Here is a 17,241-nt window from a genome sequence, read left to right as displayed (position 1 = left end):
AAAAAAAAAAAAAAAAAAAAAAAAAAAAAAATGTTCCCTGACCCCAGAGAGGAAGGAGGCGGAAAGGCATAGCTCCAGACAGACATCACTTTCCAAGCTGACCAGCTGCCAATAAAGAAACAGCCCTGGAGCAGGGGCCTGGGAGCCTTGCACAGCCTGACCTTGGCGTTCTTTCCCCAGGAAAGCCAGGGGGAGCACAGACTCCAGGTAACGGCTGGAGCGCCTTAAGAGGCAATCAAAAGCATCCCTCTTCATTCTGATTGCCTGTTCCTTTCCATCCTTCTGAATTCTCCCATCCAAGTACTAACCAGGCCTGACCCTCCTTAGTCTAAGATGAGTTCATGCACAGTCAGGGTGGTACAGCTGTGGACCGTGCTTCTGAACTCTGCATCTGCAACTAAGAACACCGTAAGGAAGTAACTCATCAACTGAACATGTAGATGTCTAACCGTTGGGTGGGTGTTTTGGTGGGGGATGGGTTGTTAGGTAAGGATAAGAGGCTGTGGCCTACACCCAGTCCATATTCTGGATACTGTGGACAGGAAATATAGCATTTCTCATCTGCTTGCACATCTGTCTTCTCTTAAGTCAAGAGCTCAGGGAAAGGAGTGCTGTTACATCCGGATGAATTCCTCTGAAGCTCTTTCCATTCAGGGTTTTGAAAATTTGCCATGTTACCCTTTTACAGAGTCTGCTGGGTTCTTAGATCATCCCTCGAGAGAGGTTAAGAGAATACACTTTCGTATTCACTGCCACCTCTTTTCTAGCGTGTGTGTGTGTGTGTGTGTGTGTGTGTGTGTGTGTGTGTGAAAGAAAGAGAGAGAGAGAACGAAAAGAAGCAACACTAAGGCACACATCACTCAGCAGCTGGCTTACTAAATGATGGGCAGCCTGGACCATTTCTAACCACCACAAATATCAGATGAGTCCCTGAAAACATTGTGGCACATCAGTGAAGTAATAGCTACTGCTTCTCATCAATTGGCAAAGCGCCACACCAGGCTTCTCACTATCCCTCAGGCAGAGAGTTAATCTAGAAACAAAGCAAAACAAACCGTCCTGTTTGCAGAGCTGCAAAAAGGGATCTATACTCACCCAAACAAACGTCAGCTGCTGTTTCTGCCTCAGAGCATCTATTCACTGTATGCATTAGACTATAGTAAAAATACAACAGCTGAGGGGTGGGGGGGGTGGCTCAGAGGTTAAGAGCACTGGCTGCTCTTCCAAAGGACCTGGGTTCAATTCCCAGCACCCACATGGTAGCTCACTATTGTCTGTAACTCCAGTTCCTGGAGACTGAACACCCTCACACAGACATACATGCAGGCAAAACACCAATCCATATAAAATAGAAATAATAATTATTTTAAAAACCCAACAGTGTGCATATATCAAAACTTTACTTTAGATGACACTGATCATGGGGCATGTATGATGCTTGAATGATTACTGGAACGGATCTTTTGGTACAGTAAAAAAATGCTTTCTATGGGCTGGCAAGATGGCTCAGTGGGTAAATGTGCTAGCTGGGAAAGCTGCACAAGTTGAGTTACTCCCCTCCCTCCTACAATAATGAATACTTTTTTAAAAGAATACTTTTCATAATATTATTGTTCAAAGCTTGAAGGTTCAAATATGCACATCTGTTTATTTAGCATAGGTCACGTTGAAAGCTAAATTCAAAATTCCTTAGTTGTAAGGCTACTTCAACTCTTCACCCAATAAGGCCCCAATTTACAGACAGGAGAACTGCACAAGTGAGTTCAGCCGAGGACCATATGCAGTCCCTCTGCAGAGTGCTTCTGGCTTCACTCACATCACTTCTGATCTCAGGAAAACCACAGGTTTTTGTCAATCTTGAACAGCAAGCATGTGATGGAACAAGCACCAAAGCTAGGCACTGTGACAGGAGGGTGGGGTGGGGAGAGGTGGGGACACTGCACCTGCCATTCTGGGGGCTTCTTGCGGGTTCTATCTACATGCACAGATGACTGCACACACAATCTTCCAAGCAACTGCTCTCCATGAGCTGGTACCACCAAGGGCAGTGAGTGGGATTGATTAACTTCCGAGACAGGGAATTAGAAAGATGGCTCCCTGGGGAGGTAGGACCTCCAAGATCACTAAGGCTAGGCACATGCTAGGCAGACACCTGATAAGAGTGGGAAGGCCTAGAGACATGGGGTGAGGGACTAAGAGTGGACAACGGGGCAAAGGAGGAAGATGTATGTCATGTCTACAAGCCTGAGAGTCTGAACTTCCAACACAGGACCCAGTGAAGTTTCTATAAGAAAAGACATTAGGAAGTGTAGTGAGATATCTACCCCACCCAAACCTGTATCCAGAGAGAGAGAGAGACAGAGAGACTGGAAAGATGGGACGTTTGAGAGACTTTGGGAGTTAAACATCAGGACCAGTGACCACAATAAAGAGGAAGTCATCCATGATTATCCTCAAAGTGATAGATGACTATCCTCCCCTGCTGCGGGATCCCCAGCCTGGGAGGCAGAGGGGGTAATGACCATCCCATGGCCAGGAGGTGGGGTCGGTGATTCGGTACGAGGGCTGGTATCAGCAGGCACTCAACCACACTCAAGCTTTCTCTTCGTTCATCAGAGCAAGTAAAGGACACGACTCTGAGGGGCTTGTGGTGAGAAAGGGGAAGGGAAATAGAGATGAAAGAGGAAGGTGAAAGATAGGGAGGGCATTAATAGAAAAGGAAGAAGGCCACGAGTGAGGAAGGACAACTGATGGAGAGAGGACAAGAGGCCCCAAAGAATGTCAACCATTCCCAAAGCACAGCAGTAGCAGCAGCTCTGAGCAAGTGCTGGGCATGGTGACCCCTCTCCTCAACTCCTGGAATGGTTCTCCACTGCAGGTCCAGAAGCTTAGCCCAGAACATGCCCAGTAACTGTGGGGACATCTGTGCAGACAGCCTGTCTCACCCCTGGCCACACCCAGACGGCCGAGACTGCCAGCTTTGGGGCCTGTTGGTCCCTCTGCCTGGGATGGTCCTTATTCCCTTTTATTTGGTGTTTATCACACACATGCCACTCTTCTGGGTACTTTTTTAAGTTAGGGGTTAGACAGATAGCTCAGCAGTTAAGAGCACTTGATAATCTTGTAGAGGATCTGAGTTCAATTCCCAGAATCCACATGGTAGCTCACAACCTCATATGGCTCACACTCCTAATGCCCTCTTCTGACCTTTGAGGGCACCAAACAGACACATGGCACACAGATATACATACAAGAAAGCAGAACACTCATATACATAAAATACATCATATATTGTACACAAAATAAATCATATGCATAACACATAAATGACTTATTTTACTTGTGTGTAACTGCACACACATGCCAGTCAGACACAAATCTTGGGAACTGGTTCTCTCTCTCCACCATGTGGGCCCTGGGAACTTTACTCGGGTCATCAGGCTTGGCAGCATGTGCCTTATCTGGTGAGCCACCTTTCCAGTACCCCCTCTTCTAAGTACCTTACATGCAACAACCCATTTAATTCTCCCAACAGCCTTATACTAGCTACAACACTCTCCCTAGTATGCAAATAAAGAAATAAACTCCCAAAAAAATCAAATAACCTGGAGCTGGTGAGATAGCTCCTGATTCCATGCCTAAAGATCCAAGTTCAATTCCCACACGTTGTGAAAGGAGAAACCAACTTCCACAAGTTTCTTGTCCTCTGACTGCCATACCTGCACTGTGGCATGCAATTGCGCACACACACATAAATCCAGGCCGTGTAGCCCAAATCTGTATTCTCTCCCAGGAAGCAGCAGCTTATTCCCTTCCTGGCTCCTTTGCTATAGCATTTAGAGACCTAGACAAGCCATATCCCCCCCCCCCCATATCCTCAAGCTTTGTGCCTGTAACTTTCTCTCATACTGCCCTGAGCGTCTCCTTCAGGGCACAATCTGCAATTGCCTTAATTGTGTATTTAGTTGTTTATTGTTTCTCTAACCAGAACATAAACTTCAGCAAGACAGAGAGACCTTGCCTTCTGTTATCCTAGAATAATCCCCTGGTTCGCAGTAGCCATTCTGTGAATAACTACTGAGTGAGCAAGGGAGGGGGTGTAGTGGATGCTATGTTGTGCTACCCAGGGTAGTAAAGTATTGAGTGCTGTTCTTCGCCCTCTCTCTCATCTTGTTCTTCTTCGATCACTGTAAATGTTCGGCATCCTACATAGAAGCAGAAGGGAGCCAGGGCCCAGTTCCCATCATATAGGGACAAAGCTGACATATTTATAACTGACTGTCAAATCCTCCTGCCTGGGTCCTTGAGCACACAGCGATAAGCTTGTGGGAGGGCAGGGATTGAGGCTTCTGATTAACCCATCTGTAGCCTTCACCACCTTCAGTATTTACAGGACACTGGAAGCTGTTGGTGTCCATATCAGATCTGAGCCCCCTCCAGATAACAAGTGCCTGTCTCTGGGATCAGGAGGTTCCCTGAGAAGGAACACCCTGTCACAGAAGCTCTACCCTGGGAGAAAGGTTCTACATCAATGCACAAGCTCAAACAAAGACACCATTTTCACATTCCTCTAGTGCACAGCAACATACTGAACCTGCTGTCCGTGAACATGCTAAAAAAGGCACCCATCTGACCAAACTCCTATTCCATACAAACACCATGCTTGTTGCTTTTACATATGATCTGTCTTGTACATTGGCAATTATCTTTATTCTCCTTTGACAAATGAGAAAAATCGAGACTTGGAGACCACGAATCGCACAGCCTGTGGAAACTGACACACTTCCCACTGTTTTCTGCTTTCAGGGGACCCTGCCTGCTTTGTGCTTCTTCCAGAAGCCCTGCTTTTCCACGACCTGAACTTTGATAGCCTGTGATCATCCCATTCCTTGACCTAAAAATGACCTCCCTTTCCTACCTGTTGCCATCCTCGCCTTCCCTCCACCTCCCCGCACACCAGCTCCTCCAACTCTCCGGCAGGAATTCATAGTCCATTTTCACAAGCCCCAGCTGATGGAGCCCAGAAGTCCATGATATAATTCTGCACTCCTCATAAGAACCTCGGCTGGTGCAGTGAGGGAACCTGTCAGTAATTTTCCTCATTTCTCCCCACTGAGCGGTGAGAAAGTGCCTGAGAGCCAAGCACTAGAGGATGAAAAAGATGAAGACAAGCTCATTTTTGAATGCCTCTGGGGGAATAAAAAGGCTCTAGGCCAATTAGTCTCAAACTCAAGAGTATCACCCGGGAAAGGCAAACTTAGGTATCACAACCCCACCCAGGCACAAAACGCATCCCCCAGCCTTCGGACTTCATAAAGCATGAAACCTAAAACCAGGATGTCTAGGGAGGAAATCAAGTAAAATTGCTTCCGTGAGATGTCTCTCACTGGGGAGACACTAATTGCAGCACAAGAGAGCCAGCAAAAAGACAAAGCTTGCCTTCCTGCACACATGGCCAGCTATCTCATTTTCAACTTTGCTCCTGCACCAGAACTTACCAGTCCTGGAAGTCAGGACCTGTCCTTTCTGAACTGTGGACCTCTCCAGCCCCTGGATCACACCACACCCACCAGGGGGCTCCTGGTTTAGAGTGAGTCTCCAAGTCCTGAATAGAAAAGCATCTCAACCTCACCTTAGTCTGGAAATAAACCTCCACAAGCAACCTTCAGGGCCCTACAACAGTACATTACCTTCCTCCCTCAATTTTGTGAGGTTTTTGCAAAAAATAACCGCCTCACAAACAGAAACATTTCCTGATCTATAAGCCACTTTGAAAACAAATCATTATGCCGTTTAATATTTTATGATGGGCCGATGCACCGGAGGAGGCAAGGCGCTCTTTCACCAACCCTTGCCGTATCTATTTTGAGACTCCTGGAGCAAACTCCAAATGCTTCCTTTATTTTCCAAACACCAATTTGTAAGTGCTGGATAGATTCTTGATGAATTAATGGCTCCACCCAAACTGACCCTCCACGGTAGAGCTCAAAGAATCCCCTTCTGTAGAGCTTTAGCTAATCGATCTCAATGTAAAACTCAAGAACACTACTTCACCCTACGTTAGGAAGGCGCCAAAACCAACCAAAACCCGTGGACTTGCCCAAGGTCACACAGCCTGGATGGCCCCGGGACACCTAGCCCCTTTGGAGTGCCTCCATATCCAGCAGCAGTCACCATACCCGTCCTAAAGCTCAGCCAAGGATGCTGCATGGCTCTCTCGCCCCAATACTGACTTCTGGGTGTCTCCAACCTTCCTCTCATGAGTCCTGGAACTGAAACCCTCTCCGAGTGCCCCTCCACTCAAAACAGAGCAATACAGACATGACGCTTCAGCTGATCGTCCTGGCGAACAGCTCAGCCCACTCTGGTCCAGGTGTGGCCATCAAGACCGGACAAGGAGGGCTCATCTGAGGTCACTCAGAAAGTTGGCGTTGGCTGCGGCCGCACCTGAACCCAGGTCTGCCTCCCGGCTGGCCGCTCCTCCCACTAACAACACTGTGCAGATCTCGTAAACTTAAGGCACACGGATCCCATGTACAGAGTTAACCGTTGCAGGTCCCAAGCAAGCCGGCGGTCAAGCCTCTGGCACCGGGAGTGAGGACACCAGGAGCAGCGCGGGTCACCGGCGAGCGCAGCGTGGAGGGCGGCGCGGAAGAAGCCGAGGGGCAGCTCCCGAAAGCGCAGGCCTGGGATGTGGGGACTCGGGTCCTCCCCAAAACTTTCCGGCGGCGCGGGGGCCTCGCCCTTACCTGCAGAGGAGGCGCCGCCCGCGTGCACGCGGAGCCGGCGGGAGCAGTGGCAGGGGCGCCCCGCCCAGCGGCGGCCACGGTAGCGGGCCGGGCTCGGGCAGCGGCTCGGCTCGGGCTCCGCCTCCCGCGCCGCGGCTGCAGACGAAGGGGGGAGACGCCGGGCCCGGCTGCGCCCGCGCCGTCTGGCGGCGGCAGGTGCTGAGGCTGCAGCTGCGGGGCCGCCAGCTGCCGGCGCCGCGACCCCCGCCCCGGGGGAGGAGCCCCGCGCGCCGCCCATGCGGGCTCCGGAGGTCCTGGCCCGCCGCAGTGGGCGGTCCTGCTCCCACCCGGCCCTGCCTCCTCTGGCTTCCCTCCGCTCACCGGCCTGGGGACACGCAGCGTGCCCACGGGGACACTGAGGCCAGGAGGGGAAAGGGACACCCCAAGGTCACCCAGACACCCGGCTCGAGCTGGAACCCAGAATGATCCCTTTCTAACCTCTGTCTTCCCAGCCTTCCTACCTCGAGGTAGGAGACCCTGGGGAACACGGAGGACCTTTATTGTTCCTTATGTCTCCCCATCCTTGGTCCCTAGTATCTCCTGCAGAGGGAAGTGGAAGGGAGTGGGTTCTGCACGCATGCCTCTTCTGATCCTCCGTACCCAAGTCACCCAGTTCCTGTGTCACAATCCTGTAACCTCTCTCTCCCCATCAAAGTATCTAGGATGCAAGAGCTACCCCTCCAGGCTTATGCTGTGCTAGACATTGGAGGAGCAACCTCCAGAAAAACATGCTCCTTCTTTCCTAGACGGTACAGCCTAGCCAACTTAATAAAGTGCTGATCTGGTATCCACCCATAGCGCCATCCGGCCTGCTGAAGGCCTGTTAGGGGGCATGCCCTCTGAAAAACAAACTGGACTGCCAACTGGAGTTGGCCAATAGAGTGTGGAAAGGCAGGGGACCGAGTGAAGACCCCAGGATCGTCACAGGTTTCAGAAACAAGGGCAGGAGTGGAGTTGCGTTAGAGGAGAGTTAGAGGAGGCTGTTCCTGATTAATAGGTATCGTATTTTGTTATTAGTGGTGCTGGTTTGTGGGAGGAGTTTTGACGATGGAAGGGGTGCCACCAGATTGTCAAGTTTGAGCATTCTGGGAATAAAATGAAGCACAGACAGACGAGATCCTCACTCAATTCAAGGTCCGGTTGGGGAAGCAACAGGTCAGCCCTTGACCCTTGGAAACCAACCCGGTTCCTCGCCTCCAGTCCCAAACCCAGCTACTCTGTCATTAGTAGCTCCGTTTTTGGAAGAACCATTTTCATGGGTGGATGCCTCTCTTCCCTGTTTCTGTTCTAGATAGATGTCAAAGTCATGACCCAAGGTAAGCACTACTGGGGGATGTGGATAGAAATGGGAGGTTCAGAAGCCGTGGTGGGTATAAAGTCAGCTTTAGGAAAATTAAATATATTTCACAATAGCCTACGAACCTACAATCTATAATAAAGTCTAATTGAATGACTATGCCTCAGATGAAGATCAATAACTAAATTATGCCCATAGTCAGATTAAACACCAAACAGGGCTGCTGTCAGACAGGAAACAAGAGCTCAACCCTGTTGTGCAGCAAGAACAAACTTTTCTCATCAGGTCTGATCCTACTCGTCACAGATTTCCTAGCTGCCTAGGTTGGAAGTGTCCTTCAAACAGGGCTACCTTTGGCTTCAGAGTCCCCACTGTGTGGCCGCCATCCTGGCTGCTGTTCCCCAACAGCCTCCTGCGTTGTTTCTCCCCAGTCTGCCAACCTGGTAGATCCCACAGTTCCTATTTGCTGCTTGACTTTTTTTCTTTTTCATGCTTGTGGCACAATTGTTTTTCTTGATTTGATTAGAACATATCTGCTGTAGAAAGTGACAGGCTTCATATGGCATTTTCAGTCAAATACCTCCTGTCCTCACTTCTAGTCAGTTCTCTATATCTCCCCAGATAGTCTTCCATTTTCAAGTCTGTATGTACTGGGATCTAAATTACATAAGAGAACACATTGTCTTAATGCATCTGGCTTCTATGGACTGGTGACCCAAGTCCAGGCACTCTTTTGTGCTCCAACCCCAGACACATAAATGACTGCCTGAACACCTCTGGCAAGCCCCCCCCCCCCCCCCGCCCCAGGGCCCCATGCTCAACAGAAACAAGAACAAACTCATACCTTTCTCCTGAACTATGCTTATCTGTCTCTTCTTATGGTGGTGTCATCCTTCACAGGCACCAAAGCCAAAGGGACGTCTACGTCTACTCTTCCTGTACCTCATCCCTAGTGATCACTAGGCCCCGCCCACCCTGTCTCCTTGACATCTCTCACACACTACTCCTACTCTTCATCCTATTGCCTTTGCGTCAGTTTATAACCTGTGTGTGTGTGTGTGTGTGTTTAAGGATTGTGTATTGTGGGATAGGTGGTTTTGGTTTGCTTTGGTTTGTTTGTTTGTGACAAGGGTTCTCTGTGTAACAGCTCTGACTGTCCTGGACTCACTTTGTACCAGACTGACCTCAAACACACTGAGATCTGCCTGCCTCTACCTCCCAAGTGCTGGGATTATAGGCGTGTACCATACAGTTTGCATACTGTGTGAAAATGTATTGCTGTGGTTGGTGTAATAAAAAAATTGAATGGTCAATAGCTAGGCAGGGAGTATAGGCAGGACTTCTGGACACAGAGAGAGGAAGTAGGAGGAGATAATCAAGTACAGAGAGACACCAACAAGACATGGAGGGAATTGGACATAAAGAATGAATGTTAAAAAGCCACAAGGCAAAATGTAGATTAATATAAGTGCATTATTTTAAGTTATAAGAGCTAGTGGGACAAGCCTAAGCTAAGGCTGAGCTTTCGTAATCAATAGGAAGTTTCCTCGTCCTTCTTTGGGGGATGGCAGTACAGAGAAAGACTCATTACAATGGGTACCCAATGCACACACATAGCCAGCTGCTCTTAGCACTCAGAAACATGGCTCATTCACGAGGCCTTGCTGTGCAGCAGAGCATTGGAGCAGCTAGCACACTGGGTAAAAGTGCCTGCCGCTCAGACTCAACAAATTCCCAGAGCTCAGGCAGAAAGCCCACCCCCACCCCGAGTACCCACTGACATGAAGCCAGGCCCTCAGAGAACCTGGGAGAGGGGGCGTGGCCAGCAGCTAGAGCCACAGAGTGGCTCCTTAGCAGTTTAAGATTGGTCTTGAGGTCAGAAAATGCTGCAGCCTCACAGAGTCAGGTCTAAACTGAGAAAACCTCTAAATGGATACAGTGTGCTGAAAAATGTGCTTAGGTGCTAAAGAAAAGAAAATGGGTATAGATAGTCATAAAATAGTTTAAAGATAATAAAGTGAAATCTTTAAAAAAAGAGAGTGAAGTAATAATTTAAAATGTCACATAAAGATGGCAAATACACAGGCATCTTGATCCTATATGCTGCTTTGTTGGCACTGGATTTTTTAAAATGATAATGAACAAAAAAAGAAAAAAGAAAAGAAAAAAGAACAGAGAAGAAAGAAAGAAAAGGAAAAAAACTGCTGCTGAGAGACATTGGATTATGAAAGAGACTCCTAAGAGACTCCTGAATTAAACCAGCCTATATACTTTAGGGATGCTTCTGCCTCAGAATGTAAGCTGGGAAATGTATTGCATTGGGGGAGAAGTTGTACTTTTGTTTCCACAGGAAAATGAAAAGCTGTGGATTTCTTAAAAATTAATAAAGACCAGATTTGATTGGGGGAGACCTTCTGGAAATCATTGCTACAGACATAAAGAAATAAACCAAGAAAAACTACAAGACAGGTTGTAGTGAGATATCCACCCTGCCTGCACCTGTTGCACTGGTTTGGACATGGCCACAGGTGTAGACTTGATGGGGTAGGTTGGTCTGGGGTCCTGGACTCCAGCTCAATCTCTTGGTTGGTGTGGATCATTGGAGAGGGAACTTGCAGGTCATTGGTTTCTCATGGAAGTGACTTCTCCCAGAATACAATATGTAACCCATATTTTATCCTCCTCCCGTGTATCTTAATCTGTGCATCGTTAACAGGTGATGTATAAGAAGATCCCTTGACCGGGAATAGCTCTGAGAATGGATGAGACATGATAAATCTTGTTGACTACAAAATCCTCATGACTTACTATTACATGTCATGCTTTCATATGGCAAAGACAGAGGTTTGGTTATACAGTCCAAACAGATTTATGAAGTTGACAGATGCCTTTTCCTGCTCAAACATTTTTTTTAAATTATCTTTAGCTGACTTGTACACACCAACATTCCATACTAGTGTTAATACAGATGTATACGTTACATTTAACATATATGTGTTTGTGTGTTTTCAGAAAGAAAGAACAAAAAAAAAAAAAAAAAAAAAAAAAAGACCAGGCACCAATAAAGGCAAGTAGCCTACATGATCCAGCTTTTCAGAATGCCTCTGTTGTAGTTTCCTCAAAATACTGCATCCAAAACAATTTCAAAGCTGCTAGCTGAGATGGTCCAGACTTACAGACTATCCAGTCAAAGCTTCAGATAAGCTCTACACTTTCCTATCACAGAGACTGAACAACAAATAATATAGCTAGTTTTCTCAGGACTTGGCCATTATCCCAATTTTCTTAGGGTTCCCTAAAGATGCCATTGGCCCCCAGGCAGCAGGAACATGATGCCCATGTTCCAAAGAGGTGGGGTGGGTAATTTTTGGCCATTTGGTGAGATATGGATATTTGTAATCATTTAGGGGGTTGGCTACAAATTGCTACTGGTCATAGTAAGGGAGGAAACTAAGCATTGGGGATTGGGTTCAATTATCTCTTTCTCAAGGGAAAAAGGAGCACATAGTGATGGGATAAAAGGGCAGATGGTTGAATCTACTTTTAAATAACCAATAGTCTCAAATATTTTATATTGGTATGGGTTTTTGTATATTGATACAAATTAAAGTTATTTTGTTATACTGTATATATGTTTCTACTCTTGTTTAAGATATTGTGCCTATGCTGCTCATTTAAAAATGCATAATTATGAAATGCAGGTTAGTAGTCATCTACAATAATCAAATGTAGTCATATTAGGTATGTTTTCACAGTCAAACATATATTTTAGATAGACAAATGACTTCAACACTTCAGAGAGCTACAGAATATGACAGTTAAGATGTTTAATAACCTAAGGCTTTTCATGACAGTGAGACACATCTACTCCTGGCAGCACCAATCTACTTCAAAACAGTATGATGGGCATTGAAGAATCTCCATATGAAGTTTGCTTTTCTCATGACAAAATTAGCCACTGGGCAAAAAACTGCCCTTGCTTCAACTACTGACAGTATGCTGTCCAAACTGGACCAGCAGGACAAAAAAAGAAAGTGACTGCCAGATTTTGCCAAGACAAGGTAGGACAGTCCTTCAAAATTCCTGCTTCAGCCAGGACTGTGGTGGTGCACACCTTTTATCCCAGCACTCATGAAGGCAGAGGAAGCTTGGTCTATGAAACAAGTTCCAGGACAGCCTGAACTGTTACACAGAGAAACCTGTCTCAAGAAAAAAAAATCTGCTTCACAGAAAAATTTGTCAGATATTCTAGGTCTATAGGCCGAAGAAGGATACCTCAGTGTTTCAAAGGAACCTTGGGTGACTGTCTAGGCAGCCAGTTGTCTCTCTTGTTTCTATAGTTTTGGAAGTTTTTGCTCCCTGTTTACTCAGGTAATATATCCTTCTTGGGTCTCTGATGGAGCTAAAGATAAGTTAGTTATAATTACAGTTTTCCTTGCTGCCAAATTCAGAAAAGAAACTTACATAACAGATGTAAAATATATAGGACTGAGACATAAAAGTTTATCTAAGAAAATATTTTAAGTCTAAAAAGATAGTTTTGGGTTGGTAATACAAGTTAAGATAAAAGGTAAATAAACTAGGTACATAACTTGGGACTCACCAAGATAGGATAGATAATGGAACATTTTCTCTGAATTTTCCAGATACAGATAGATTGGATATTGTAAATGTAAGTCTTACCTGATAATTGTTCTTACTATATATAGTTTTACTATGTTAGAATTAAAAACTTTCCTTTTTATTTAAACAAAAAGCAGGAAATTTTGGGGGATATTTGTACACTGTGTACAAATGTATTGCTGTGCTTGGTGTAATAAAAAGCTGAATGGGCAATAGCTGGGCAGGAGAGATAGGCAGGACTTCCAAGCACAAAGAAAGGAAGTAGAAGGAGAAAACCGAGGTACTGTGAGGCATCAAGGAGACATGGAGGGAACTGGACATACAGAATGGAAGAAAGGAAAAAAGTCACAAAGCAAAATCTAGGTTAATAGAAATGGGTTCATTTGAGTTATAAGAGCTAGTGGGACAAGGCTAAGCCAAGGCTGAGCTTTCATAATTGCATGTCATTATTTGGGGGCTGGTAGTACAAAGAAAGACTCATTATAGTGGTGTGTGTGTGTGTGTGTGTGTGTGTGTGTGTTGTGGGTCACCTGACATGGCTACTGGGAACTCAGGTCATCCGCAAGAGCAGTACACACTCATACACTCATAACCACTGAGCCTATCCGGCTCGGTCTCACTGCTTCTTACCAGGGTTGTGGTAACACCTCCTGTTCCACCAGGTTCTCCTTCATCCTTCTGATGCAGTCTCTAAACACAATCTAACATGTCCCCTCTCCTGAAGATTCCTCTGCTGTTCCTTATCGACGTAGTGACTTTTTTTTTTTTTTTTTTTAAAGACATGGTCTCTCTACATAGCCCTGATTGGCCTGGAGCTCAATACACAGGACAGGTTGACCTGGAACTCGCACAGATCTGCCTGCCTCTGCCTCCCAAGTACTGGGGTTAAAGGTGTGCACTACCACACCTGGCAGTTAAGACTTAGTGCCTTACTACAGCTGCAGGCCTCATCTCCACACACTCCCCACCTGCCCACCAAGTACTTAGGTTCCCAGGCTACATCATGACATAAAAGCTTGTGCTCACTTCGGCTTTACATATACTAAAAGAATGGAATAATACAGAGAAGACCAGCATGGGCCCTGCACGAGGATGACACAAAACTAAATGAAGTGTTCCATTAAAAAAAAAAAAAAAAAAAGACACGAGCTTTGTGGTCAAAACATAGACAGAGCCAAGGCATCTGGGTACAAATCCCAACCCTGTGCAATTCTGGGGAAAGCTGTAGAATCTCAGCTCTGGGTTTCTGCCTCAGGAAAGGCAGCGCAACAGGAACACCTGCAACCTGGCAGTGACCCACTTTCAGCGTTGGGGCAGGGGGATGGCCTGAGAGCCAGCACTGTTACTGAAGCAAACAGCCACAGCTCTTAACAGCCTGTAACAGTGTGGCTCGCTCCGTTTACTCCACAGAGAAGGGAGCTGAGAAGCCAAGCACAAGCACCCTACCTACAATTAAAGCAGATGCCTTGAGATCCACATGGGATTCAGGGTGTCTCGCAGCTAGAGACTTGGCACCTCCCACTGGAAGGCTTCCTCAGCTCCCCACCTCTGCCTACCTGATACACAAACTCATCCTCTATTTCTGCTTCCACAAGCCTCCCTAGGCTCCGTCTGTACAGCTGCTGAAGGTGCACATCTGTCAGATGAAGCCCCCTACATGCACACACTCATTGCAGTGGTTTGCTAGCATGTCTATCTTCTTGGGACACCCTTGAAAAATATAATGCCTTATTGGTTTTGTCTTCCTAGTATGCCATAAATACTTCTGAGTGAGTGAGTAATTCAGCAATATTATATATATATATATATATATATATATATATATATATATATATATCAGAAGAGTTTTGCCCTAACAGCTGTCATTTCGGTATAAATCACTCCCTTCTCTGTCACACAGAAGAGTCATTTTTGATGACAGGACAGCATCAGATGTTGCTGTATTAAATCAGAGCCAGACACAGCAAGATTGTTATGTGGTTGTGCCTTCTCCCTCTCACATGTCTCTCCCCTTTTTAGTGACACCATATAATAACCCATAATGAGACTCTGTGTTGCATCCTAATGAGACTTCCTGACTAAAACATCTGAGGTTTTCATTTATTTCCCATAAGTACCATTTCAGCTCAAAGTTTGTTCTCTCGGTGGCAGTGAGGGTGCCATTTGTCATCTGTTAAGTGCCCATACCTTCCCTTTATCGATATTAATCTTCTTTGCATTCAAATACTACTTAATAGTGAGCTTTTCTATACAATTTCCTCCTTAGAGTGCCCAGCTCCTCCTGACTGCACGTCTATTGCTCCCAAAATAGAATAGTGGTTTAGGACATAGAGCATTCTTTAGAATGGTCAAATCCCATAGGGTTAAAAAACAAACAAACAAAAATCTGACCCCACCATTTCATATGGAGTAGTATTTTAAAATTAGACATTACAAATGTTTAATTTGCCAGAATGCAAGCATGTTGACAGTTTTAATCACTTTATATGAAAATGCTGAGAAGCAGGATGGGCAAAAGAAATCGCAGTGGCTTGAAGTAGGAAAGAAAGAGAGGTGGCACAGTGTTCTTTTACCTACATAAATCCCCTCAGGATGGGGACTCAGAGGAAAGGAGAGGCAGGGTTCAGACCTAAATAGCATGATTCCTCAGTGGGCTTCCAAACATCCTTCAGTCTTGGTGAGTGCCCGTCATGGACCTATAAGCCCCTTGAAGTGGGATGAGTTTGGATAACTAGATCCTGGATAACTGGATAAGAAATAGAATAGTTTGGCTAATATTTCAATTCTTCTTAATGAAGAACTATAATAAAGGCAGTTGCATTGGGACTCTTGTTGTAGATTATTAGTCAAAGGTGTCACATTTGTTTATACCGTGAAACATTTGTTTAATGATGCAAAGATGTGTTGCTTTCTTTTATGTTGCATCTGTTTAACTCTGTGATGCTGTGTTACTTTGCCTGTCTAAAACACTTGATTGATCTAATAAAGAGCTGAACAGCCAATAGCAAGGCAGGAGAAAGGATCGGTGGGGCTGGCAGGCAGAGAGGATAAATAGGAGGAGAAACCTGGCAAGAGGGGACCAAGGAATGAGAAAAGAGGAGGCCAGCCACCCGGCCACGTAGCCAGACATGGAAAAAGAAAGGAAGGAAGAAAAGAGATACAGAAATAGAGAAAGGCCAAAGCCCAGAGGCAAAAGGTAATTTAAGAAAAGAGCTAAGGCTGGGCATTTAAGTACTAGTAAGTTTATATGTGATTTATTTAGGAGCTGGGTGGCAGGCCCCTCCAAAAGAGTTAAAAAAAAAAAAAAAGACTCGGGTGAACTAAGACCCACAAACTGTTAAGTGTTGCAGGTGACCACTAGGAATAAGCCCTGTCCTAGGCAGCATCCAGGAGCACACCTCTATCTTGCACTCATAAGGAGCCTAATGTCACAACAATCAAAGAAACACCCCTACATGGCATCTATGTCAGAGTTCTTGACTCTGGCTTTCCCTTCCCTGCCACATGGCAAGCCACTGCTCTGGGCTACAGCTTCCCCTCTATTTAAAAACAAAACAAAACAAAACAAAAAAACAGGAATGTTGTCTAATGACTCTCCAGTCATCAGACTGGGAGCTCTTTGTTGACTGATCTTTGCGATTAAGGAATCTAGAGTTAACATTATCTAGTCACAATGAGAGGTACTGCTGTGCTCCACAGTCGGAACCAACCAGGCAGCTGCCATGAAGAATGTGCAATGGCCTGGGGATAAGGAATTATTGCCAAACAGGGGAAAATGTTGGCATTAAATACAACAGTTGTTACTCCCCAGATTCGAGAATGAAGATGCAAACATCCCTGCTCACTTCTAAAGAATGATTCATCTAATCATAAAGTCCTAAGAACAGAGCTGGTCTAGAGGGTCTGTTATGGTTTAAATGGGAAATGTCTCCCTACATGCTCATCTTTTAAATGCTGATTACCCAGCGTTTCGTTTGAGAGCAACTCAGGAAGCTTTAGAAAGCAGGTCTCTCTCTCGGTATGGCCTTTGGATGCTGTAGGCTAGCCCATGGTTCCAACATACTCCCTGCTTTCTGGTCCACTGAGACATGAACAGCTGTCCTCCACCATGCACTGTGGCAACCATGGGCAGAGAGCCTTATGAAACCATGAGTTAAAACCAGCATTTCCTTCCTCACATTGATCCTGTTGGACATTTTGGTCACAGCAATATGAAAATAATCAGTCCAATATCTCTTGTGGGTTTTTGGTTTGTTTCGTTTTGTTTTTTTGTTTTCAAGGCAGGTTTTCTCTGTGTAGTCCTGGCTGTCCTGGAACTAGCTCCGTGTCCCCACTGCTGAAACGAAAGGGGCGTGCCACCATGCCTGGTCATTATGTCCTTCTTAGTGGATGGCTCAGTCTTCTCTATCATCTTAATCACTTACTGCAGTCACACACTCAGGATGACCTCCTTCCATTTCCTTTTTGTTGTCTGGAGCACACATCTCCTTTCTGTATTGCTTCCTTGGCTCTTACATAAACCTGTATATGTAT

General features: G+C 45.8%; 1 protein-coding gene and 1 non-coding gene across 2 annotated transcripts in view; one reads left to right on the top strand and one right to left on the bottom strand.

Annotated features, from left to right (window-relative positions):
- The window catches only part of Frmpd1 (FERM and PDZ domain containing 1), a 91,193-nt gene extending 84,303 nt beyond the window's left edge, over positions 1–6,890 (bottom strand). The window contains exon 1 of the mRNA XM_051187715.1: positions 6,750–6,890. The gene's annotated coding sequence lies outside the window, so the exon portion shown is untranslated. The remainder of the gene's footprint in view (positions 1–6,749) is intronic.
- Positions 6,891–13,728: 6,838 nt separating this feature from the next.
- LOC127224649 (U6 spliceosomal RNA) lies at positions 13,729–13,835 on the top strand. The gene has a single exon (XR_007834733.1). It is a non-coding gene; the product is annotated as a U6 spliceosomal RNA (small nuclear RNA).
- Positions 13,836–17,241: the final 3,406 nt, after the last annotated feature.

Source organism: Phodopus roborovskii, unplaced genomic scaffold (genome assembly GCF_943737965.1).
Source record: "Phodopus roborovskii unplaced genomic scaffold, PHOROB, whole genome shotgun sequence".
NCBI classification, from domain to species: domain Eukaryota; kingdom Metazoa; phylum Chordata; class Mammalia; order Rodentia; family Cricetidae; genus Phodopus; species Phodopus roborovskii.
The sequence above is the reverse complement of the archived record's forward strand: the minus strand, read 5'-3'. Positions and strand labels throughout refer to the sequence as shown.